At 36.4% G+C, this 13,171-nt stretch overlaps 1 pseudogene; it reads right to left on the bottom strand.

The window, feature by feature from the left end:
- Positions 1-297: 297 nt before the first annotated feature.
- On the bottom strand, positions 298-650 carry LOC118706733 (annotated as a pseudogene).
- Between the last annotated feature and the right edge of the window lie 12,521 nt (positions 651-13,171).

The following is a 13,171-nucleotide window of genomic DNA, read 5'->3' on the forward strand; positions in this document are numbered from 1 at the left end:
TCCTCTCTGTAAAAAATCAATAAAATATATTTTAAAAAATAAGTTACATTAAATGGCAAAAGGGAATTTGCAGATGTAATTAATTTCACCAATGTGAAATTATCCTCTTTTTTTTTTAACTGTTTAGTATTTATTTCATAATCATAAACTTAACTCTATAATCCAGCTAGACTGGGAAGGGATAAGGAAATGATGGAACCCAATAAACTGGCAAGAGCTCATATAGATTATAGAACATTCCAAGCAAATCGGGGTGAAGGGGCTCTCCTGAGCTACAGAAGGAATGGTCTGGTGGTGAAGATAAAACACAAGTCAGATTTATTAGAGTTGTCCACAGTCAGCAATGGTGATCTTCTTGCTGGTCTTGCCATTCCTGGACCCAAAGCACTCCATGGCCATCACAATATCCAGGCCTTCTTTCACTGGCCGAAGACCACATGCTTGCCATCCAACCACTCGGTCTTGGCGGTGCAGATGGAAAACTGGGAGCCGTTTGTGTTGGGCCCAGCATTTGCCATGGACGGGATGCCAGCGCCTGTGTGTTTCAGGATGAAGTTCTCCTCCGCAAACTTCTCCCCATAGATAGACTTGCGGCCAGTGCCATTATGGCGTGTGAAGTCACCACCCTGGCACATAAATCCCGGAATAATTCTGGGAAAGCAAGAGCCTTTATAACCAAATCCTATCTCCCCAGTTGTCAGTGCATATAATACTATATGTCAATTATAATTTTAAAATATATAAAAATAATATGCTGAAAGACATATTTAGTATGGCTGTGTTAGAATATTTCATTTCTGACATGAATTTTGTCATAATTAACCATAATCCAGCCATGAAAAAGTTAGTTTCATAAGAAAGTTAAATATATGTTGAGTAGTTGATAGTACAATGTGTCATACACAAAATTAAAAATATATTTATATGCATAATTCAAAACAAAATTCCAACAAGACTGAATATTGATTTTTTTATCCAAGCACCAAAAGTGGAAACAGTTACTTTGCTAATAAGAGTCTTAAAACTTTTTTTTCAAATATATTTTATTGATTTTTTACAGAGAAGAAGGGAAAGGGATAAAGAGCCAGAAACATCAATGGGAGGAAAACATTGATCAGCTGCCTCCTGCCCACAACCAAGGTACATACCCTTGTCCGGAATCGAACCAGATCCTTCTGTCTGCAGGCCAACGCTCTATCCACTGAGCCAAACCAGTTAGGGAAGAACATTAAAAAATGTGTTTAATAGTTCATAAAGAAATAATTCTTTGATTTAGTAAAAATAAAATTAGGTTTTAATTATTTCAGTCCCCTTGTATTATGTAATATGTTAGATATATAAACAAAGGAGTTCTTACCATTTGCAGCAACATGGATGGAGATAGAGAGCATTATGCTAAGCGAAATAAGCCAGGCAGAGAAAGATAAATATCAGGAGCTCACTCATTTGTGGAATATAATGAACAACACAAACTGATGAACAAAAATAGATTTAGAGACAGAGAAACATCAATCAGAATGTCAAACCTCAGGGAAGGTAGAGGATGGTGGGGGTAAGGGAGAGAGATCAACCAAAGGTCTTATATGCATGCATATAAGCCTAATCAATGGACACAAACAACAGGGGGGTGGGGGCATAAATGGGAGGTGGGGGTAATGGAGGGGATAAGTACACATATATAAAATACATTAATCAATAAAGAAATTTTAAAAATACAAATAAAAATAAATGCTAAATAAATAAATGTGAGGAGAATGATACTTACATACCTTTATAACACTCACTAACTTAAGAAATAAACATTATAAATACATTCACTGGAAAAAATCTGTGAATTTTTTTCCTAACATTTAGATGTAGTCAATATACTGTTAGAGGTTATCATTCCCATGCATAACTTTCCACTTTTATCAGAAATGTACATATCAAAAAATAAAACACGAAACTATTTATACTATTTTATTGTGTGGTATAAAGTAGTACATTTTTCCCCCTTCTCTTGTCTCTCCCCCCCGCCCCCCAAATTAGTTTTAAGTTCTCTAGCTTCAATCTCTCAGGACTAACATCCTAATTTGTCTAGTTTTACTTTATAAACTTGAGAGGCTTAAATTTTCCACTCTCAATTTAATAGAATTTTGGACTTAAGAATATCCTACAGTTCCCAAAGCAATCTATAAATTCAATATAATTCCTATCAAAATACCAATGGTGTATTTCACAGAAGAACAAGAACAAACAATCCGCCAAAACCGGTTTGGCTTAGCGGTAGAGTGTCGGTCTGTGGACTGAAAGGTCCCAGGTTCGATTCCGGTCAAGGGCATGTACGTTGGTTGCGGGCACATCCCCAGTAGGGGAGTGTGCAAGAGGCAGCTGGTCCATGTTTCTCTCTCATCGACTTTTCTAGCTCTCTATTTCTCTCCCTTCCTCTCTGTAAAAAATCAATAAAATATAATTTTTAAAAAGAAGAACAAATAATCCAAAAATGTATATGGAACCACAAAAGACCCCTCATAGTCGCAGCAGTCTTGAAAAAGAAGACCAAAGTTAGGGGAATCATGCTACCTGAATCAAACTATATTATAAGATCATAAAAATAAAAAAGCATGATACTGGCATAAAAATAAATGCAGAGATTAATGTAACAGAATAGAGAGCCCAGAAATAACCCCACAGCTACACGGTCAATTAATATTTTACAAAGGATGTAAGAACATACAACGGGGTAAAGATAGTTCATTCAATAGATGGTGTTGGGAAAATAAGACAGATACATGCAAAAATAAAACTAGAGCACCTTCTTACACAAAACAAAAGAATAAACTCAAAATGGATTAAATAATTAAATGTAAGACTCAAAACCATAAAAATCCTAGAAGAAAATATAGGCAATAGAATCTCAGACATTTCTTGTAGTGATATTTAAAAAATATTTTTTATTGATGTCAGAAAGGAAGGGAGAGGGAGAAGAGATAGAAAAATCAATGATGAAAGAGAATCATTGATGAGCTGCCTTCTGCATATCCCCTACTGGGTATCGAGCCCGCTACCTGGGCATGTACCCTTGACCCAAATCTAACCTGTAATCCTTCAGTTGGCAGGCTGACGCTCTATCCACTGAGCCAAACCAGTCAGGGCAAGTAATATTTTTTTTCTGATATATCTTCTCTAGTGAGAGAAACAAAATTAAAAAATAAACAAATGGAACTACATCAAAGTAAAAATTTTTTTGCATGGCAAAGGGAAATATCAATAAAATGACAAGATATAACACAGAACAGGAGAATATATTTGCCAATTATACATCTGATAAGGGGTTAATATAATTTTTTTAAAGAAATCATGACACTCAACATAAAAAAAAAAATCAATCTAATTTAAAATGGACAAAAGACCTGACTAGACACTTCTTCAAAGAAAACACACAGCCAAAACCGATTTGGCTCAGTGGAAAGAGCATCAGCCTGTGGACTGAAAGGTCCCGGGTTCAGTTCTGGTCAAGGACATGTACCTGGGTAGCAGGCACATCCCAAGTAGGAGGTGTGCAAGAGGTAGCTGATTGATGATTCTCTTTCATCAATGTTTCTAACTCTCCTTTCCTCTCTGTAAAAAAATCAATAAAATATATTAAAACACACACACACACACACACACACACACACACACACACACACACACATGGCCAATAGATGTATAAAAAGATGCTCAATGTCACTAATCATCAGATAAATGCAACTTAAAAGCACAATGAGCCTGTCAGAAAGGCTGTCATCAATAGAACAACAAACAAGTGTTGGAGAGAATGCGGAGAAAAGAGAACCCTCATGTACTGTTGTTGGGAATGCATATTGGTGAAGCAACTATGAAAAATATTATGGAAGTTCCTAAAAATATTAAAAGTGGAACTTCCTGTGACCCAGTGATTCCACTTTTGAAAACACATATGAAGTAACTAAAACACTAATTCAAAATAATATATACTTCCCTATGTCTATTGCTATGTTATTTACAATAGTCAAGCTATGTAGGCCACCCAAATGCCATCAATAGACAAGTGGAATATTAATAGGCCATAAAAAATAATGAAATCTTACCACCTGTGAGGACATAGATAGAACTAGAGGTATTATGCTAAGTAAAATAATTCAGTCAGAGAAAGACAAATACCATGTGATTTCACTTATATGTGGAATCTAAACAATAAAATAAATGAACAATTAAAACAGAAACAGACTCACAGATACAGAGGACAGACTGATGGTTGCTAGAAGTAAAAAGAGTTGGGGAATTGAGTGAAAAAGTTGAAGGTATTAAGAAGTACAAATTGGCATTTACAATAGACAGGGGGATGTAAAGTACAGCATAGAGGATATAGTCAATAATATTATAATAACTATATATGGTTCCAGGTGGGTACTGGATATATCAGAGGGAAAGGTTTGTAAATTATATGATTATTGAATCACTATGCTATACATCTGAAATTAATATAAATTATATTGAATTAAATTGTATGTAAAAAAAAATAAAATAAAATATAAATAATGCCCTACAATTAATGAGGTAAAAATACTAATATTTTCCTGACATATACTGGGAGGTCCTCAAAAAATAGTCCCTAGGCCAGCATCATAAGCCTACCCTGAGAACTTGTCAAATTTCAAATTCTTATAATATAATAGAATCAGGGGCATAGGAAGGGAGTGGACTGACAATTCTGGGGGTGGGGGGAGGGTATGGGGAGTGCGGGAAGAGACTGGACAAAAATCATACACCTATGGATCAGGACAGTTGGGGGTTAAGGACATAGGGTGGAGTGGGAACCAGGTGGAGGGGAGCTATGAGGGGGAAAGAGTAACAAGTTTAATAATCTGAACAATAAAAAAAATTAAATTAAATTTTTAAAAAATTTTTTCATTCTTTTATTAAGGTATTATATGTGTACATATTCTTGGGGACCAGTGAGGATTACTTAGAAGCTTTTTGCATGGAACCCAGAAATGTGTTTTAACAAACCCTCCAGGTGATTCTGATACACAGTGATATCGATATTTGAGAACTAGAAAGAGACCAAAGGTCCAGAGAAATAGCAATGTTGTGATGGATTTATTATATGTCATCTCAATTCTATAGTAGCTAAACTCTGTAAGTAAAGATAAAACAGAGGTTGTTGTGGTAGAGTTGGGTTCCTTGATGTCAATGTCATTAATGGGATCCTGGTATGGTGAAGGTCTAGTATCAGTAGTTAAAAATCAGAAACAAGGTGTGTGCAATTTCACAATAAGCCAACGAATGTAATGAGTCAAGGAATTTTTTGACATACAGCACACTGCAGCCTAGAAATTAAATAGACTGACAGCCTAATAAGTTGCTAGTGGATAATAAAGAAGGAAACATTCCAAATCAGGTTAGAAGGCTAACTTGAGTCACCATAGTGGGGACCCATGGCCTCTTTTCCAAATCCTCAACTTCAATTGGGTCAAAGCCCTTCAACTGAGAGGCAAACTGTGTATTTGAGGAGAGACCTGCAATGTGACCACAGGTTTACATCATGACCAATCCTTCGGTGAGAATTAACACAAGTAATTGCAGTGAGGGAAGAAAAATAACCCAATTTTCTGGGGATTAATAGATACTTACCCAGAATTTTGGCTGTTGCATAGAGACAAAAATGCTACTGTAGTTCGCTTCTCAAATTAGGGGATCAGTGAAATCAGAGGAGAGATGGAGTCTTGGCCAACATCCATTTCACAATACACACATTTGGAATATAGATTTCTTCTTTTATTTCTCTAGTTGCAGTTTATATAGCAAGAATAAATCTATTAAGTAACCGGCAGAATTTCACAATGGCTCCTTGTCTCATGGAGTTAAGTTGAAATACTTTGTAGAATTGATTGTTTTGAAACGATGATATGTCAAGTGAGAGGGCAATTATAGTAGAAAAATAGCCTCAGATAGGGCTATTATGGTAGAAAAAGTGAAGCAGGCGACTCTTTCAAGATAACAAACCAAAAACCCTTGAAGAATTTGGAGAAATTAGTGCCACCATGAAAGAATTTAGAGATTCAGGGGAAATTATTCCTATAACACTCCCATTTATCAAGCTTGTTTGGCTGATGCAAAAGCCAGATGGATCATAGACAATGATAGTAGATAACTGCAAATAATCAGGAAGTTATGTCAATTGTAGTTGTGTTTTAAAAAATTGTATATTTACTGGAGCAAATAAACAAAGTGCCTGGAATATAGTATGTGGCTACTTACCTGTAAAATGCTTTTCTTTACCTTCTCTATTCAGTAAGTAATGTCAAAAACAGTTTACATTCCCAGGGCACATACACTGATACATTATTTACTGTACTACATCAGGACTGTGAACTCTACTGCTTTTCCTCATAATATAGTCCTATAGTCCAAAGGGTCTTTGATAATCTTGACATTTCATAGGATATAACTTTTGGAACATTAGATTAATGATATTATGCTAATTGGATCCACTGAAGAGGAAATAGCAAGCCCCCTATATCAGTTCCTATCAAACTTATGAAGGATCATTTACTTTTTAATTTCTAATTTTTAAAAAGTTTTAATTAATCTTTCACTTAATCAAAAGCCAATATTTTGGTAAACTATAATAAACATGAATTACTAGAAAATATTTATGTGGTTAGATGTTGCAAATGTATTATATTGCTATGTAAGTTTTTATACATGTCTAGCAATTTCCATATTTATATTGTTGCATACCAATAACAAGCAGTTTAGGAACTGCCATGAGTACATGGATCATATATTGAATAGCACTATCATATATGACTAAGGAAAACATATGAATGCCAGAGAATAGGACATAAACTATGACAAAGTGCAGGACTTCCCACATTAATTAAGTTTCTAGAAGTCCGTAAATATCCCAATATACCCAATATATCCAGGTATATTGGGACATTTCCTTCCAAAATGAGAAACAAGTTACTTTACCTTTTACCGTACACCACAAAAAATAGGTGTAATGCTTGGTGGTCCTCTTTGCATTTGAGAGGCTGCTCTGACAGATACTTTGGTAATCTGTAAAGCTTCTAACTTTAAGTGGGTTCTAGAAAAGACTAGATTCTCCATCAGTTTCAGGCTTCAGTGCAACATGCCTCACTATTAAGGCTTTATGGATCAGAAGTCTAAAGGTATAAGAAGTTTCTGTGACAGAAAGAGATGTTAGCCTCTGGCACACCCCAATGGGAAGATAATAGCAAAGAATCCTTTGGTTTAGGAGAAGGGCCTTACCTTATTCTATTCTCCATTTTAAAAGCAGCAAGAATGTGCTCTAGAAAAGACTTCTTGTTTATTATGAACTTGTGCTGTCTGATTCACACAACCATGAATTTGGATGTTCACAGACTCATTTCATTATAAAAGGGAAGTTGTATATACCTGGCCTAAGTAGATCTGAAAGGAAAAGTCATGATCAGATGACACAATCATTGTGTTCCTTGATATTTAACCAAATGAAGTGAAAACTTAAATGCATATTAATAAGTGAAATAAGTCAATCGGAAAAGTTGGCATGCTATATGATTTCAACTATATGGCATTCTGAAAAGAAAAGAAAAGAAAAACACTGGAGACAGTGAGATAGTAGTGGTTTTCAGGAATTAGAAGAGAGGGAGGAATAAATTGGCAGAGCACAGAGGATTTTGAGTTCAATGAAACTATTCTGTGTAATAGTGGATACATTTGTTCACACCCACATACTATAAAACACCAAGAGTGTAATCTAATGTAAACTATGGATGATAAAAGTATGTGAATGTTGGTTCACCAATTGCAGGAAAGTATCCTTCTGATGTTGGATGCTGTTAGTGGGGGAGGCTATGTGTGTATATAAGGATGGGTGCTATGTGTGAATTCTTTGTTCCTTCTAGTCAATTTTGCTGGGTTCCCAAAATTGACTTACAAATAAACTATATTAGAAATTATGAGCAGATATCTCAGATGCTACCTGGTGATATCACTTTACCACCTCAAACACACCTAGTACATTATGAGGAGTTCCTTATGAGAAGTTAATGAGGAGGAAAAGCATAGGTATGATTTACAAATGAATCAGTATGGTATGCAAATACCACCCAGAAGGAGTGTCTGTGAAAAGTCACTTTTGGCAGAATATTCTGCAGCATATTTGAATATGTATAACAGTGGCAGGAAATATTTCCTGAAGTACATCAATTCATGAACAAAGTTCAACATGTTGGTTAGGAATTTGGAGAAATCAGAATTGGGAAATAGTGACAAGAGATTCATGTTGTGTGTATGTGTGAGGAGGAGAGAGATATTTGTATAAACATCTTTGAATGAGCTGAGTGTGAAGAAATAAATCACTTATGCTGACCAGAGGGCATCATATCAAAGGAAGCTCTCAATAATCAGATGGGCAAAATAGCCTGCTCTTTTTTAACAGTCGAGCACTTTCCCCAGTCACCCTCCTGCTTATTCAATAGGCCCATATATAAAGTGTACCTGGTGAATGGGATTGTGACTGTGCATTGGTTCAACAATATTATTGTACAATATTTTCATTACCTGAGTTGACTTGGCTTTCACCACTTCTGAGTGCCCAACCTGCTCACAACAGAGGCTAACGCTAAGCAATAAATATGGTATCATTTCCACTGACCATCCACTGGCTATGTGGTATCAGAGTAATTCTACTGAACCCCTTTGTCCATATATTCTGGATATTGATTTCCTTTCTCTGCATGGAAAGACTGTGCCAAAACAACTGTTCATGGATTTATGTAATGCTTTAATTGCTGTGGATTTCACACAATATTATCTCTAACCAGGGGATACATTTTACAGCAATTGGTTTACATCCATAGAATTCACTGGTTTTATTATGTACTTTACGTGATTGGGTGGAGATTCATTTGTTACAACAAATAGGAGACAAAACCTTGCAAGTTTAGGATGCTGTCCTAAAGGATGTTATATATGCTTTTAACCAGTGGTCAATAAATTTTGCAACTTCTCCCATAGCCAGGAATTAAGTGGTAGGTGGGAGTGGTCCTTCCTACTATTACGTTCATAAATATTTAAAAACACATGTTTCTGTTATTGTCATAATTAGTTATTAATATGAATAATAGGAATAGAGTGAAGGGGAGGCCAGACATTATAAGCATGATCATCTAAAGCTTCCTTCACACTGCCCAGGAAACCACCATCCCACTCCTTGTAAATCACTGTGGGAAGGGATCACACAAAAAGGGAGATCGGGTTGCAAGCACAGTGAAGTTAGGTAACATAGGGAAGGTGCTTGCCTGTCAGTCTAGCCTGGAAAGCCATAGATTAGTTAGGAGGGTGGACCTCAGTGCAAGCCAGGGAAATCTTGGAAAATTAAAATCCACAAAGAGAGTCCCCTCTCTTGCCCACCCGTGCACCCCTTGTTCCCTCTCAGATACCTAACATTATACAGCACACTTCTTTTGTACTTTAGTATCCATTCTTGCTCCATGACCCACATTTGCCTGCTATGTGGCTTTAAGCAGCTACATGGCCCATGACCATGTGGATCCCACCACAATGGACTGCATCTGGGAACAGAGACTAACCTAGCCAGATAATTAACTGGTGTGTAATTTAATAAGGACCAGAAACTCTGGACACTGGTTTTGATTCTGGCCCTGCTGAAGACAAGATTGGACTTCTTCCATGGCAGTACAGAGATGGGACCTTAAAAGGAGAATCCCCTTGATTTTACATCATCAATAAAGCTTTCCATGCAGCCCCATCCTCACATGGGGGCATGAGGATTTCTTTTTCTCCACAACACCCCAAGAACTCCCACTTCCACCAATAACACTTTCATCCCCACAATAAGGCTTGATGTGGTTCGAAATCCTTGTGTACAATGAAGAAATATTTGCACCAGGAAACAAGGTCATGGATGGGATGTTTTTAAGCTCTTTATGCTACTAAACCAATAGGCAAAGAAGGGAGTTGCTGTATTTTAGGTAATTAAATCTAATTGTGAGGGGAAATTGGGTTGTTGCTACACAATGGGACAAAGGAGATTATGTTTGGAATCCAGAGGCTTCACAGTTGGGCAAGGGAGAAACAAGAAGTGGTGCCTCTTGCTACTTCTTTGCCCAACTGTCCTCATAAACTGAACATTACAACAACCCAATAGAGGAAGGACCACAGGATTCAGATACTTCAGGAATAAAGTTTTGTGACACTCAACCAGATAAACCTCATCTATTCAGGTGCTGGAAGAAGGTAAGAGAAGCACAGAATAGGAGAAGAAAGGCAGGTATGGTTTACCAATTTAACCTCATGAATAGTCACAGAGGAGAAAAATGTAGCACTATGCTTTATGTTCCTTTTATTTCTCCTCCCCACACACCACCTGTATTTTAATGAATAATGTCATTAATGGCTAATGTTTTAGGTGAAGTATGAGCAAAATAACATCATCCTATAATACGCTTAATTGTGTGACTTCATGCAACCCCTTTGGTGGAGACAAAATTTTCTCTCTGATGGTCAAGAATGGATACTAAAGTACAAAAGAAGTGTGCTGTATAATGTTAGGTATCTTTCATTTGCCCTTCTGGCTCCACTCTCCACCTTTTTTCAACCTGCTCTGTGCCCCAGGAGGCTGACCTATATGAACTATATTGATGTGATCTCATGACTTCTGATTTCCAACTGGGTTCAGCTAATGGGAAAAAGGACAAGAGATCAAAAGGAAGGAGAAAAGTGAGATCAAGGTTTTTTGTGTTTTTGTTTGTTTGTTTGTTTTTTCTGAAAATGACCATGCTATGTTCAAGATGGCCTTCTATACACTATTTCATAGTTCTGACAATGACCATGCTATGTTCAAGATGGCCTTCTATACACTATTTCATAGTTCTAATCCCTAACAGGACTAGAAGTAGTAAAAGCTAAGTTTTACTAGCCCCAGGTAACTGCACTATGCCACGTGGTTCTTCTACACTCTGTCAACAACTTTGTAAATAGCCAGTTTGTAATAGATTCAGACCTTTCCTTCGCATGACTTTGTATATTTCATTCCATTTCCTTCTGGCCTGATAAGTTTTTTTTGAGAAATCAGTTGCTAGTCTGATGGGGATTCATTTGCATGTAACTTTCTGTCTCTCTCTGGCCCCTTCCAAAGATTCTTACTTTGTTGCTGGTGTTTGCCAATTTACTTATATGCCGTGGTGTTGACCTTTTGGGGTCCGTTTTAGTTGGGACTCTATAAGCCTCTTGGATTTGTGAGGGTTTTTTTTTGTTTGTTTGTTTTGTTTTATTTTGTTTTTGTTTGTTTGTTTTTGTTTTTTTATTCCCTATATCAGGAAAGTTTTCTGTTATTATTTCTCCCAACAGGTGTTCTATTCCTTGTTCGGTTTCTTTTCCTTCTGGTACCCCTATTATGTGGATGTTCTTTTGTTTTGTGTTGTCTGAAGGTTTCCTTAAGCTCTCCTGCTTTTTAATTTTCTTTTCTAGAAGCTGCTCTACTTGGGTATTTTTTTCCATCTTGTCTTCTAGCTCACTAATGTGGTCCTCTTTTTCTTCTAGTTTACTCTTGATGCTTTCTATTGAGTTCTTTACAGCAGCGATATCATTTTTCATTTCTTCTTGATTCTTCTTCATTTCCTTTTGGTTCTTATTGTCAAATTTGTCTTCCATTCTTTTCAGCCACCTTATGACCATTTCTCTGAATTCTTTCCCTGATAGGTTGCTTGCCTCTAATTTGTTTAATTCCTTTTCTAGTGATGCCTGCTTTTTTTTTTTTTTTTTTTTTTTTTTTTTTAATGTTTACTGTTCCTTTGTTTCCCTGTGGCCTCTCTTCTCAGGATCTCTGGTTATGTAGTTCTCTCTCTCCTTATCTGGCCTTTCTGTGGTGGATTGAAGAGCTCCTTTGAATCTGTATGTTTGTGCCAATTGGGAACAGGTGTTCTGAGAATCCTAGCTGTTTGGTGGTTTCTGCAGTTGTGGATTTTCAGGCTTCAAATTAGATCCAATTTCCCTTTCAAGATAGCGCAGTTTCCGAGTCTGAGCCTGTAACTCCAGGAGGGGACTCAGTAGCAGTAGGGCTGCCTGTTCAGGGGAACCTTGTCTAGCAGTCCCCCACCTTCTCTTGGAGATTAGCTGTCCCTTAGCTTGCTAACAAACACTCCCTATGCGGCCCTCAGCTGTTCTTTCTTTCTAGTCCAGAACAAGGTTCAGAACATGTCTGTCTATTCTTCCATCATTTTCTCTCTTCCTTCCATTGGTATTTTAATGAGGATTACATTAAATCTATAGATTGCCTTAGATAGTATGGATACTTTTATTTATGTTGATTCTACATTTCCTTGAACGTGGTATTTTTTTCCATTTGTTTATATCTTCCTCTATCTCTTTTTTCAATGTTCTGTAGTTAACCAAGTTCAGATCTTTTACCTCATTAGTTAAGTTTTTTCCTAGGTATCTTAATTTTTTTTTTTTGTTTCATTGGTAAATGGGATTGCTATTTTAGTTTTTCTTTCTTTTAGTTCATTATTGGTGTGTAAAAAGCCCTAGATTTCAGGTTGTTAATTTTGTATCCTGCTACATTGACAAATTTATTTATTAAAACTAGTAGGTTTTTTTTTATGTATTTTTTTCAGGTTTTCTATGTAAAAACATCATATGATCTGTGAATAATGACAATTTTAATTCTTCTTTTCCAATTTGGATGCCTTTTATTTCTTTATCTTGGCTGGCCACTATGGCTAGCATTTCCAGTACTATGCCGAGCAGAAGTAGTGAATGTATGCATCCCTGTGTTGTTCCTGTTCTTAGGAAAAATGGTTTTAGTTTTGCCCATTGAGTATGATGTTGGCTGCAGATTTGTCATATCAGACTTTTATTATGTTGTGATACAATCCCTCTATTCTCGCTTTGCTGAGGGTTTTTATCACGAAAAGGTGTTGGGTTTTTTTCTAATGCTTTTACTGCATTGATTGACATGGTGATGTGATTTTTATCTCTTATTTTTTATGTTCTGTATCCCTTTATTGGTTTGCAGATATTATACTATCATTGCAGCCCTGGAATAAATCCCACTTGGTCATGGTGTATGATCTTTCTAATGTAGTGTTAGATAAGATTTGCTAGAATTTTGGTGAGGATTTTAGCATCTATG

This window comes from Pipistrellus kuhlii, unplaced genomic scaffold, assembly GCF_014108245.1.
Source record: "Pipistrellus kuhlii isolate mPipKuh1 unplaced genomic scaffold, mPipKuh1.p scaffold_m20_p_54, whole genome shotgun sequence".
Classification (NCBI taxonomy): Eukaryota; Metazoa; Chordata; class Mammalia; order Chiroptera; family Vespertilionidae; genus Pipistrellus; species Pipistrellus kuhlii.